This window comes from Neomonachus schauinslandi, chromosome 3, assembly GCF_002201575.2.
Source record: "Neomonachus schauinslandi chromosome 3, ASM220157v2, whole genome shotgun sequence".
NCBI lineage: Eukaryota > Metazoa > Chordata > Mammalia > Carnivora > Phocidae > Neomonachus > Neomonachus schauinslandi.
In genome coordinates this window covers 9467750-9480195 of record NC_058405.1, presented here as the reverse complement: position 1 = coordinate 9480195, position 12446 = coordinate 9467750, and the positions used below count along the sequence as shown (strand labels likewise).

Genomic DNA, 12446 nt, shown 5'->3' with positions numbered 1-12446 from the left:
ACATGCTTACTAAATGAAATAATTGAGTCATAAGAAATTCATATTGTAAAACTGCACCAAGTCAAAACACTGTGAAATATATTGAAGAGATTATTCAACAAGAAAATATGACAGCTTTAAGAAAAGGAAATAAAGGTTAATCCAATGGTTAACAAATGCCAAAATTCAAGATAAAACAGGTTGCAGGCACTTTTCTAGAGATAACTAAAAATGTGTAGACTATAAAGAATGTTTCCATCTTCTGTACTATCTTGTATATCCTGTCTTTCTTCTTCCATGTAAGTTGCAGAGATATTTTCTTTCTGGATGTTATTCTAAATTACAAAAGATGCACATTTCATCAGCATGCCTGGCACGAGATCTTTTTCAGTGAAAATTCATTTACATATTTTATACCTAAATCAGATAATATTTCGGAGAGAAGTTGAAATTCTCTTTGCCTTTCTCTCTAAGACATATTTATGGACATAGTTTATAATAATGTAAATACTCAAAATGTGTCAGCCTTATACCTTCACCAGAAGTTCCCCCATATTGTTACAGCCAGGAAGTTAGGTTAGAAATAGACAGGGGTGATACAGCCAACAGCCAGGGTCACTGATTCCTTTCTAGAGCAAACTGGCAAAATATTTAGTTGGAAACTTATTAATGAAAACTATTAAAATAACCTAAGAATGCTTTGGCGCGCCTGGATGGCTTAGTTGGTTAAGCATCTGCCATCGGCTCTGGTCACGATGGAGCCCCTCATCGCCGCAGGCCCCTTGCTCGGTGGGGAGTCTGCTTCTCCTTCTCCCTCTGACACTTGTGCTTGCTCACATGAATGAGCACTCTCTCTCTTAAATAATTAAATAAGATCTTTAAAAAAAAAAACCTAAGAATGCTTTTACATGGATTTTTCCCTTAGCTCAGTTACGTGTCTGTGTGTCAGGTTTATGTCTGTACTTAGAATAAAATGTAAGTTATTGGAAAGAACACCTGACTGAATATAATTTGTACACACACGGACTGTTTTGCTCATTGCTTTGGCATAGAGGAAAGCAGTGGGATCAAAAGACTATGGAACTGAGAGAACACTTCGTTTCAGCTGAGGGTGGAGAAAGGTTAAAGCCAACTTACTGGTGAAAAAACCAGTAAATCATAACACCAGGATTCCAGCCCAGGTTTGCCAGGCTGCAAAGCCCTGGGTCAGCTATTGCAAAAAATACATTTCTATTACCTGGTTTCTGTGGATTCTTCCCTTTCATCATATTCTAGCAAAGCAGGACTTTTTTTTTTTTTCTTTTAGTATATCAGGACATATGTGATGTATTATTTTTCAAATGAGCTAAAGATAATAGACGTTAAGATTCAAGTAATGTGTGGTCTATTAGTGATGCAGAACATTGTTTCTCAAACATTAATCCTGGAAAAAGCATGCAGATGCTGATTCACTAGGTCTAGGGTGGAAACTTCCCAGCAAGCTCCCAGGTGATGCTGATGCTGCTGGTCCAAAGACCACACAGAGCAGCAAAGCTTATGGAAGACTACAACCAATCTTCCGCATTGGGATTTGAATGAGGTTAACTTAAATTGCTAAATTGGCTGTATGCATTCGTAACATTAGCTGCACATCTGACTAACACAGCAATCACCTGCAAGCTGAAAAAAAAGAGATGAGGGTTATGAAATCAGGTCCTTATTTAAGAGGGGCTCGTTTGGCATCTGGAAGTACTCCAGACAAATGGAGACACTAAATGACCAAGAAAATCTGGACACAGTTTTACTGGGGCCTGTAACTTATTATTTACTTTTCTCACTGTGATCCCTCCAACATTATCTTAATTATTTTTTATTCTTCAGCCTCTCAGAATAGGCTACCTTCCAAAAGGAGAAAAAGAAGCTCCTCTCCTCCAACACAAAGTTTAAGAAAATACACCTTTGGAAAAAAATGTCAGTGGAAGCAGGAAAGTCTTCCAAAAGCACGCCATTAGGTTTGAATAATCGAGAATATAATTTCACAGGGAGAACACAAAGGATATATTAGTATTTTAGTCTGATTAGAAAAAGACCCTTTCTTTCAAAGAAACTCTCTCAGAATGTGCTATTTTACATTGGAAACTTGAACACAATGCATTTACCACTTCTCGGCATAGCCTATCTCAAGGAAACACTGGTGTCTTTCCTGCACCTGCATTACTGTTTTTATCGGCATCACGGGGAGAAAATCCTTCTTATAGATAATATACATAACTTTCAGCAACATTGTGAACAGGCGCTCAGAGGTTACAGATAAAATATCTCTATGTATAGCGATCTTAACTCAAGACAGAATATAAAGCATATGGCCAACCAAATGCAGTCATTCTGTTATCCCTGCTACTCACTGCTTTATAATATCATGCTTTCCTTGGCTCACACATTATATAATAAAGGCTTGTCTTCACCCTGAAAAACACATCTTCCCTTCCTACCTGTCCTATATAACATTGCCCAATTAAAATAAACATTTTCAGCAAATTTGAAAGTGGATATTTGAATCTTTTAAAAATAATAGAGTGATGCCCTGTGTTTCCCACTATATCCAGTTCCCAGTCTCTTCTGTGACAAAGTAGCGCCATAGGAAACACACAGCCTTTAAGTCCAGTGATGGCAGCCCCAGGTCTCCCCAGGGGCCAGTCTTTAAGTAGTTCTGGGGAAACAGCTACAGGGAAGGCAAATGAGGAAGGCAGGTAAACCCGGTCACAGAATGATATATGTAAATTCCAGAAGGACTGAAGATTCAAACATTGATGGAAAAATAAAATTAGGAGAAGCAATACATTAATATTTACCCTCTTACTGAAGAAAGTATTATCAAAATATATAGAAGCAAAATGTTTAAGGTCTGTAACAGGAAAAGCATTCTTTTCTCCACAAATTATTAAGAGAAAGATAAACAACCCAATGTTAAAATGAACAAAAGTTCTGAAAAGAAATGCAAAGGTCTGGGGCGCCTGGGTGGCTCAGTCGTTAAGCGTCTGCCTTCGGCTCAGGTCAGGATCCCAGGGTCCTGGGATCAAGCCCCACATCAGGCTCCCTGCTCAGCGGGAAGCCTGCTTCTCCCTCTCCCACTCCCCCTGCTTGTGTTCCCTCTCTCGCTGTGTCTCTCTCTGTCAAATAAATAAATAAAATCTTTAAAAAAAAAAAAAAAAGAAATGCAAAGGTCTGGCAAATAGGAGTAAAGATTTTCAGTCTTACCAAGAATCAGGAAAATATGAATTAAAAGAATTGAAGGCCATATTTCCCACCAGATTGATAATAACCTATGGTAGGACGGTTGTAGAGAAAGAGACATGCTTGCATATCCTGGCTAGAAGACTCTATCTCTCAGGAAATACAATGCCTGTTATTATTCTTTGCACAGAAAGAACAGGCTACATATATGTGTGAGCCACCCCACAATAAAGGGAGCACAATTCCAAATTCCATATACCTTTACCCCATAAACAAGAAATTCTAGGGGTGGCTTGATAACTTCACTTTCCCAGGACTGTCCTGGAACTGTACCTTGCACAATGCAGGCAGCCAAACATGGCAGCCCTGTCCTTTCCTCACCATAAAAGGCCTCTTTAGAAGAAACAACAATCAAGTTAAAAGATGCAGATTTCTTTGTTGAGTATCAGTCAAAAGGAACTGGGACAACCAACAAAGACAGCTCAGAATCCCCTGGAGTTAGGCTGGAGAGAAAATATCTGTCCACCTGCTTTGCTAATTTGAGCTCAAGAACTTCAACATGAAGATAGTCTATTTTTTTCGATTATTAAAAAAGTTCTTTCCATGAGGAGCAGCCAATCTGCCCTCCCATTACCTACGGAACAATCCACTTAATGAAGAAGGAAAGTGTTTGTTTGGAGTACAATGAGGATAGACAAACCACTGGAGACAAGCTTTTGCCAATGAGAAGGCCTAAAGCTCTGATCCAGCAAATAGCTCCTGCCAGGGAGTCTTATTTTTAGTTAGGAAATAATTTTCTACAAGCCATGCAAGTTTTGCTTGCTTTGTATTTAAGATTTAAAGAATCTTTATTCCTGGCAACCTGAAAATGGAAAGTAAACTAAAGGCTATCTTCAGGCTCTGAGACCCCAAAGTGGTACAGTGGCTTTTGATAACAGGACACCAAACCCTTCCTCCTTCCATTCATTGGCCTTAATTTCAAGTCTAAAGCATTTGTATAATGAGAATTATCAGAATAACCTAATTTGAGAGTCTAAAACAAAATGAAATACAAAAATATTTGTGCAACTGAATAAATAAGTTTTGAGCTCACAGAGGTCCTAACCAGCCCTCCTCCCACAGTACCCCCTCTTTCTCTAGCATTCCTCGGGCAATAGGGCAATAGGGAAAATATTATATTTACATGCTATATTTAAATTTCTACTTATGTGTTAAATATATTTAACATTCAATATTTAAAGGTGCTTAAATCTGTAACTTTGACAAAAAGAACCTGGCCAGCCCGAAGAGCCAAGCTGTCCTCTAACACAAAGTGACATGGTAGTGTCTCCTCTGCATAAAACCACTTTGCATATTTAGCCTTTGCCCTTTTCCCAGTATTTTGCTTGGAAATGTATTTGTTCAACCAATCTTATCTTTTTAGAGTAACATTCCTTCTTTTTTTTTTTTTAAAGATTTTATTTATTTATTTGAGAGAGAGAGAATGAGAGAGAACACATGAGAGGGGATAGGGTCAGAGGGCAAAGCAGACTCCCTGCCGAGCAGGGAGCCTGATGCGGGACTCGATCCAGAGACTCCAGGATCATGACCTGAGCCGAAGGCAGTCGCTTAACCAACTGAGCCACCCAGGCGCCCCAGAGTAACATTCCTTCTAATGTGTGGCAGACTGCTGGCTTTCCCTCAGAACAGTCCTCTGCTCTTGCCCTGGGCACATGGCTGCAGAGCTAGAGACAGTATGTCCCAGCCTCCTTTGCTGGTGGGCACATTGCGACTAATTTCCTATTGGTGGAAGGAGTGGAAATATATGCTGTTTCCACATCTTGGCCATAAGACCTCGGGCATGCAATCCACCATTCTTTCTTTCCCATTTCCCACAAACTAGAACAGGGATAGAACCATGACCCAGCTCTAACCATGAATATCAGGACAAACCCCAGATGATCTGGAGCAACAATATGGAAAGAACCTAGGTCTATGGATGACCTCCCAAAACAGCGCTAAGCAGTCACAGGAAGTTGGCTGGACTATTACAAAAGAAGAAGTAAATTTCTGTGTTCAAGTGACTATCATTCGGGGTCTTTCCGTCATGGCAGCCTCTCCTTTATGTTAACAAAAGAAGTGGCAAAATGGGAAGGAGGCAGGCCAGCCATGATTTAAATTCACTGATTACTTGACCACAAATGGCTTTGGGGAGCAAATATATCTTCCTGTAAAAGAAAGGATATTGAAAATAACAGGGAAATGTGCCTGATCCCATGCAGTGAAGGAAACTATGCCTCAGTCCTGGCAGAGGCTGTGTGGAAGAGTCCTTTACTGCAAATATCCTAGGATAGTAGAACATCCTTTCTAAGGAAAAAACACATATGTTTCTATGAACACACATTAAGTGCACAAGGAAAAAAAATGCTAAATGTATCTGAACCAGGGAATGAAATAACTTCACAATGATAGCCCTTCAAACACATGGTAGAAAAACTACCAATTTGTTCTTATTACATGAAATGTGGAAACTACCAACTATGTCTAACCAATGTCAAAAGGAAAGAAAAGAAAAGCAGTTGCTCCCCCCTTAAGGAATGGCACAGAGACATTTATTTCATTGTTCTTCAGAAATCACAACCAGTAGGCAAATCAGCCTGGCCTGTGCCCCTTCTTTCAATGATCCCAGTGCTTTCTACTGTCTGCCTGCGCTTGGGTGAGTTATTTAATCATGTCTGAAAAACAGACACGATCTGACTTGAACGTCCATTGTTTTTTTTTTTTAAGATTTTTTTTTAAATTTATTTATTTGACAGGGAGAGAGGGAACACAAGCAGGGGGAATGGGAGAGGGAGAAGCAGGCTTCCCACTGAGCAGGGACCCCAGCGCGGGGCTCAATCCCAGGACCCTGGGATCATGACCTGAGCTAAAAGCAGATGCTTAACGACTGAGCCACCCAGGCGCCCCTGAACGTCCACTGTTAAAGGTTACTATAGGAATTACTCCAGAAGAGTAATAGAGGCATGTCTTGCCAAGCTCACAGCAATGTTGAGTGTTCTTAACACAACAAAACAATTTTTTTATTTAAATTCAATTTTTTTTAAAAAAAGAATCTGTTAGAACACAGAGGACAATTATCAGCACTTTCTCTGAAGTGTCTCTAGTGAGTCTTCATAAAATGTAGACTGTTTCACCAGGGAAGAGACCATATTGGTCTTATCCACATTTGGATGACTAGAGCTTACTGAAGGCCCTGACATATAGCAGGCATTCAATAGAGTGATTCCTAGATGAAGGAAGGAGTTGATTAAATAAGTAATGACATCTTAGAAATAGAAAAAAAAAAAACACCTACCCAAAATCTCTAACTCAACTCCCATTAACATTTTGATATCATTTTTTCTAGCTTTTATTCCTATGGGGTCCCTATGAAAAAAATTATGATAGGATAACAATAACACCTATTGAACACACACTATCCACTAGAATAAATCAATAACTGACAGCAGTACCTCATTTAATAAAGCATGTGTTTAATAAACTGCATGTGTTAGAGCCTTCTTTTATCCTCAAAAAACAAAATGGGAATTGAGATATGGATTCAAAGTGTCATTTGATGGCCTAAATGTGATCTCTGTTCAATATTCAAGGATAAATCCATGTGCAGGAGAGATCCATTGCATCCTATTTAAAAGTATAATAAGGAAAACATTAATTTAGCAGCTTAAATCAATTAAAACCACATGTCTTCATTTTTCCTACTTGCTACCTGAAAAGCTACCTGCAACTGAACATGATATATAAAACATTATTAATATTTTGTTTTATTCCTTTCTTTCTAAAACAGATTATGTAATAGGTGGACGTTATCATTTTCCTTTTGTCTTAGTAAAGTAGTGAAGCACAGAAAGTTCAAGTGACCTTGCCAAGATACCTAGCAGACTTAAGGGAGAGCTATTCCCAGAACTCATCTCTCATTAATTTCTAAACCACTGCTTTTGTTACATGACCTCTCATAAACGTTAACAATGATCATAATAAATATGAACACTGAAAAAGCAAAAAACCATCCATGTTATAAAGTTGCTATGTTACCTTGCAATCATGATGATGTTGTTAAGATTTCCAAATACCAATTAGTCCTCAAACATTGAACTAACAAAGGAAAGCAAACAATACTTCACAAATGTATGTGTCAACTTTTTAAATCAAAATGAGCTGGCAAACACTCACATTAATCCACACACATGCAGAAGCCCTTGAAAGGCATGGAGGTGGCATTGGCAGAGAAGGCAGAACAAATTCGGATCCAGAGAAACACAAATTCCGGTGACCCATGGGGAAAAGTGAGGACACTTCCCAGCCAGGTTTCTGAGACAATTTGTGACTCTTCAATCAATCAATATTAAATTAGTATATATCCCATTTGCAGGGAACTGTAATCAGCATTATGGGATATATATATAAAGAAGTAGAAAACACTGTCCCTATCTTTTAGAATCTTAGAAATTACTAATGTGCACTTCTTTACCAACTAAAATACGATGAGGAAGTGCCACAGACCGGCACTGTTATAGAAGTTTAGAGTACATGTAGCTTCTTTAAGATATTCAAGATTCAAATAAGAGGAGAGAGCTGGGAAATAGAGTTGATATGTTCAGTATGGAAATGCGGAGGCTGGTCTGCCTCCAGTAGTGATCAGATACTCAAGTGGGAGAGAGCAAGCTCCCTCTCCCTGTCCCCCAATCCCTAAGCACAATTAAGCAAGAGAACCATCCTGGAAGCTCTTCCACAGCTCTTAAACTCTTTGGTGAGAGTAAAGATACAAAAAAGATTTCATCAGAGTTAGAATGCAGTAACATTCCCCTCTTCCTCCCAGGAAACACCTGAAATGGGTCCCAGCACTGATGACTGTGGGCTAGGAGAAGGGCTCATCTTGTCCTTCGCAGGCAGAGCCAGCGTGACCTGAGCTCCCCAACTCATCAGGGGAGGGAGGCATAAGTGCTCCCCCCAGACCAGAGAAAAGCCAGGCAGGAGACCAAGCAGGCCTTGGTCCCATTCACATAGGTCTCCTTCTGGAAGAGGAGACCTTGGCAGAATGAGGCGAGAGGTATCTTTACCCAAAGTTTGGGGAGAGATCACCTCAGGCAGAAAGAAGCATGTGTTCTGGGTCAGTGGAATTGAGGGAGAGGAAGCCTTTGAAAGCACCAGAAGGAGATAAGGTAAGCCTCAATATGGGCCAAGATGAGAGAAAAGCAGCAGAGCTGGGCCACACCTGCCTTACTTACCCGCTTACCTACACCTCATCCTGCCAGGACGTTAAGTAGCAGCTGCTAATAGTGCTGCTGAGTGATGAGAGGACAGCCACCACTTCCCTGAGACTTAGGCATCCAGCCTGAACCACACCTGCGCTAGGAGAAGTCCAAGACTGAGTTACTGTACTTGTTTAGAAGTGTAATTATACAAAGGATATCGTGCATATGCTTTCTGAAATAAGTCCATTTTCACTGCAACAAGAATTCTGTCACCCAAGAGTGATCAAACATGAGGGCATTCAATTCCATCCAAATCTCCACCCAGAGGAGAACATCCCCCCCCCCCGAATACGTAAAGGGATGGATAGGCAAAGTAGAGATGAGTTTTAATCATGAGTTTACACATGTGGCAGATGTTCACATTATGTTCCTCTCCTAGGGAGCCACAATGCATGTTAACATATTACAAACCTTGAAAAGTCCCACAACAAAGAAGTGTGTTTACTTTGTTAATCCGAGTATTTCCAACCTTCATTTATCCAAGGAATATTTTTTTCAGGGAACTCTAATTACCATCCTCATAATCTAATACTTCACTGAACAGAGTTTGAGAAACATTGTTCTGGACGTTTAGCATGTTACTACCTCTCTATCTCCAAAATATACTTTGGAATATTTAATTATTTAATGGTTCATTCTAAAGAATGAGCTATACAATGCTATTCCTTTACTTAAAAATATTACAACAAAATGATAGTTATACTACTTTAGTCTGTCATTCTTTGCTTAGCCAATATCATCAAGATATTAAACATCCTAAGAGAATTTTCACGGTAACTAGAACTTACTCCAATATATGTCAACATTTGAAAATGCCAACCATTAAAAATAAAACCTCTGAAAATAATTCAGTGTTTTTATGACTCAGGGTAGTCATTATAAACACGAATGATATATACAGTCATTACTTGGTATGGTATTTCTGCCCTTCTGCCCTGCTCCCTCAGGTTGCTGCTTTTGATGGCTTGGGTATCTGTCTTAAACATTCTTTTGTCTCTTCTCTTGCCATCAATCCGTCCACTGTTACTTGCAGTCACTAGGCTCTGAATGAAGGCTGTTGGCATTTATGGTCGTCTAAGAGCCTGGCCTTTGTGAAAGCTTTGTTGGTTACCTAAGAACCTTTTCTGTTGGCTTGTTGGCTTTTTGCTTTTATACATTTCCAGATTCGATCTCTTTAAAATGTTGGGAAACATTTGCATTCTAGAAACTATATCCTTATTTATATCATCAGCAATTTTCTGAAGAACATTGCATACTGTGTTTTTAGAGGCATGATAGCAAACTCAATTTTTCTATTATATATTTGACAATAGCTCCAAATTTATTTGGTAAATATAACTTGGATTTGTCCTAACGTTTTTGTTGGGATTGAAAAATCATTGCATATCTCTTGGATGATATAAAAGTTCACTGGCATAAAAAAAATAAAATAAAATAAAATGTTGGGAAACAGGATCTCATGACAAAACAGTATTTCTTTAGTCCTCGGGGCTGCTGCATACGGTACACAGTTCATGCACTACAATAAGGACTGAGGCCAGGAGGTGAATGGGGCGAACATCTTAGCAGGGGGCCAGCCATGGAGTCCCGAGCATGTGGCACTTCTCTTTCTTCCTGATTGAGCTCTGTATTCAGAGGACTACACTGGCAGAGGGTTACTTTGTCTAATTCACCCAGAGGCACCTACAGACTGGAAGCAGGGACACAGGGTGGAGTGGGGGCAACCCCAGTAATCCATATTAGGTGCCACTCCCTTTACATGAGTGTTTTTAGACTTCTCTTCCAGCATCCCCCAAATGAAGTCGCCAAAACAGTCCTTCTACCAAGTCTCATCGAATCCTCAAACAATACTCCCTTTTTTGGCAAAAAGTACACCATTATCTAAACATTGCTGACAAATTACAACTGAAATATACCCACAAAACTCATTTTCCTTGCTCCTCTGCATCTCAGCCTACACAGGTTATGACCTACAAATGGATGAAATTAAGTCAACATAATGCTAGACTGGCCCGGCTGCAACTTATTACTGATCCAGACACCTGAATATCTATGAGGCTAATCCAATCTGTCTGGACCATGTTAAAAAAGAAGAGAGCTGGAATTACACAGAGTTGCAACCAAACAGAAAAGATGAACCCACTTGCCAAATGCAGGTCACATTGAGAAGCGCTAAGGCACGACACATCCTAAGGGTTGACATGCGTTTCTGTGGAGGATGCCACCATGGTGAGGTCTAGCTCTGCTACAGTAGGAAATTCACTAGTTTCAGAAGGAAAAAACAACAATAAAGATTTCTACCCCGGGCAATAGAGGCCAAGGGTGATCATGTTGATGATGGTGAATTTCTCCATTATTTGGAAAAAATTCTGATTACATTAATGGCCCCCAAATAATCCAAAAGCTTTCAAAAATATGTCATGGATAGCTGCCTTTATAAAGTTACTCTAGTGAATATTGTTGTAGTTAATCTGATGGTGAGTGCCCATGGCACAAACCCAGAATCCGAGGTATGTGGAAGGGTTCTAAAATTGCCTGAAATTCAGGAGAAAGGCAAAGTCATTAGGTGATCTGCCAGAGCTCTGGATCAGTCCTGAGGTGACAGCTGAATATCAGTCACACATAGTCTCAGGGACTGAACCAGGATCTTAAAACTCCTCAGCATTGGGTTGGCAGGAGATGCCGGGGGAACTGGGGAACCCCAAATTACAAATCGCTCCCCAAACCCCAAACCCCAGAAGCAGTTTTCTATTTTATTAAGATTCCCAAAAAGCAGTGATGGCCACAATTCCCCAGATAATCTCTATCTGATTCAAGTAGATACCTAACTTCTGGTCATAGCTGTTGATACCACTCAGAGTTTCTCAACAGCAATGCTATTGATATTTGGGGCCAGATAAATCTCTCTGGTGGGGGGCTATTCTGTGCACAGTAGGATGTTTAGCATCATCTCTGGCTTCTACCCAATAGATGCCTATAGCACTATCCCCGAATTATGACAACAACTAAAAATGTCTGCAGACACTGCCAAATGTCCCCTAAGGAGCAAAATGGCTCCCAGTTGAGAACCACTGGTGTAACAAAGTCCTGGAGAAAACACAGTAGAGACTGCATGCTACTGATCGACCTGCTTTATTTTTTAATTCATTGTTAATAGACGATTTCAGGAAATGGGTGGGTGGCACCTCTAAATCACTGATCATCTGAGATAGTTCCATTTAAATTTACCAAAATAGCTCTAGCTTTGGAACAAGAGTTCAAATTCTAACCCCTTTTATTCTGGTCATTGTTCTCAGTGCTCTGCTTCCATCAATTAGAACAGAATCATTTTGTTCTTGTCAATCAGAAATACAGTGTAGGCCACCTAGAATTTCCCTCTTTCATTGCTGCCTTCCTGAGATAGCAAACGATTCTCCTATAACCCGTAAATCCTTTGGCAATTTATTCTGATTAAATTTGAGCAAAATTTGAATTTGAAAGGGACTGAATGAAAAACCAAGACCAAGAGCAAATACAAATGTCCAGCCATCTTTCATCATAGGAAAACTTTACTGAGCTACTTTCAGGCAATTAAATACACACAGGCACACATACACAACAGAAACAAAGAAATAAAGCAGAGTCAACAGGGAGGCAATCCTTTTAAGGAAGTAAATTAGAATTATAAAACAGGAAGGGAAACAGACTATCATGTACGTCAGTTGTCTTACTAACCCACAGGTAAGGACATCATCAGAAAGGTCTGATGGGAGCAGATTTACCCTTGCTTGTAAATGAGGCAAGATTACAAAGTAATGTAATTTCCTGGATAAGTTGTGAGTAACTAATTATCTCATCAAGGAATTCTGCTTCTGGAGGGCAATTAGATGAAGAAACATAGCCTTTTCTCTGTCTCAAAAATTCTACTGGGAGACCAAAGGCTACTACTGCCTAGTAAACTATGTGTCTATTTAGGTTAAA

The 12446-nt window shown here is 39.7% G+C and overlaps 1 protein-coding gene across 2 annotated transcripts in view; it reads right to left on the bottom strand.

The window, feature by feature from the left end:
* The window catches only part of FGF14 (fibroblast growth factor 14), a 596870-nt gene that overhangs the window by 439077 nt on the left and 145347 nt on the right, over positions 1–12446 (bottom strand). The window lies entirely within an intron of this gene.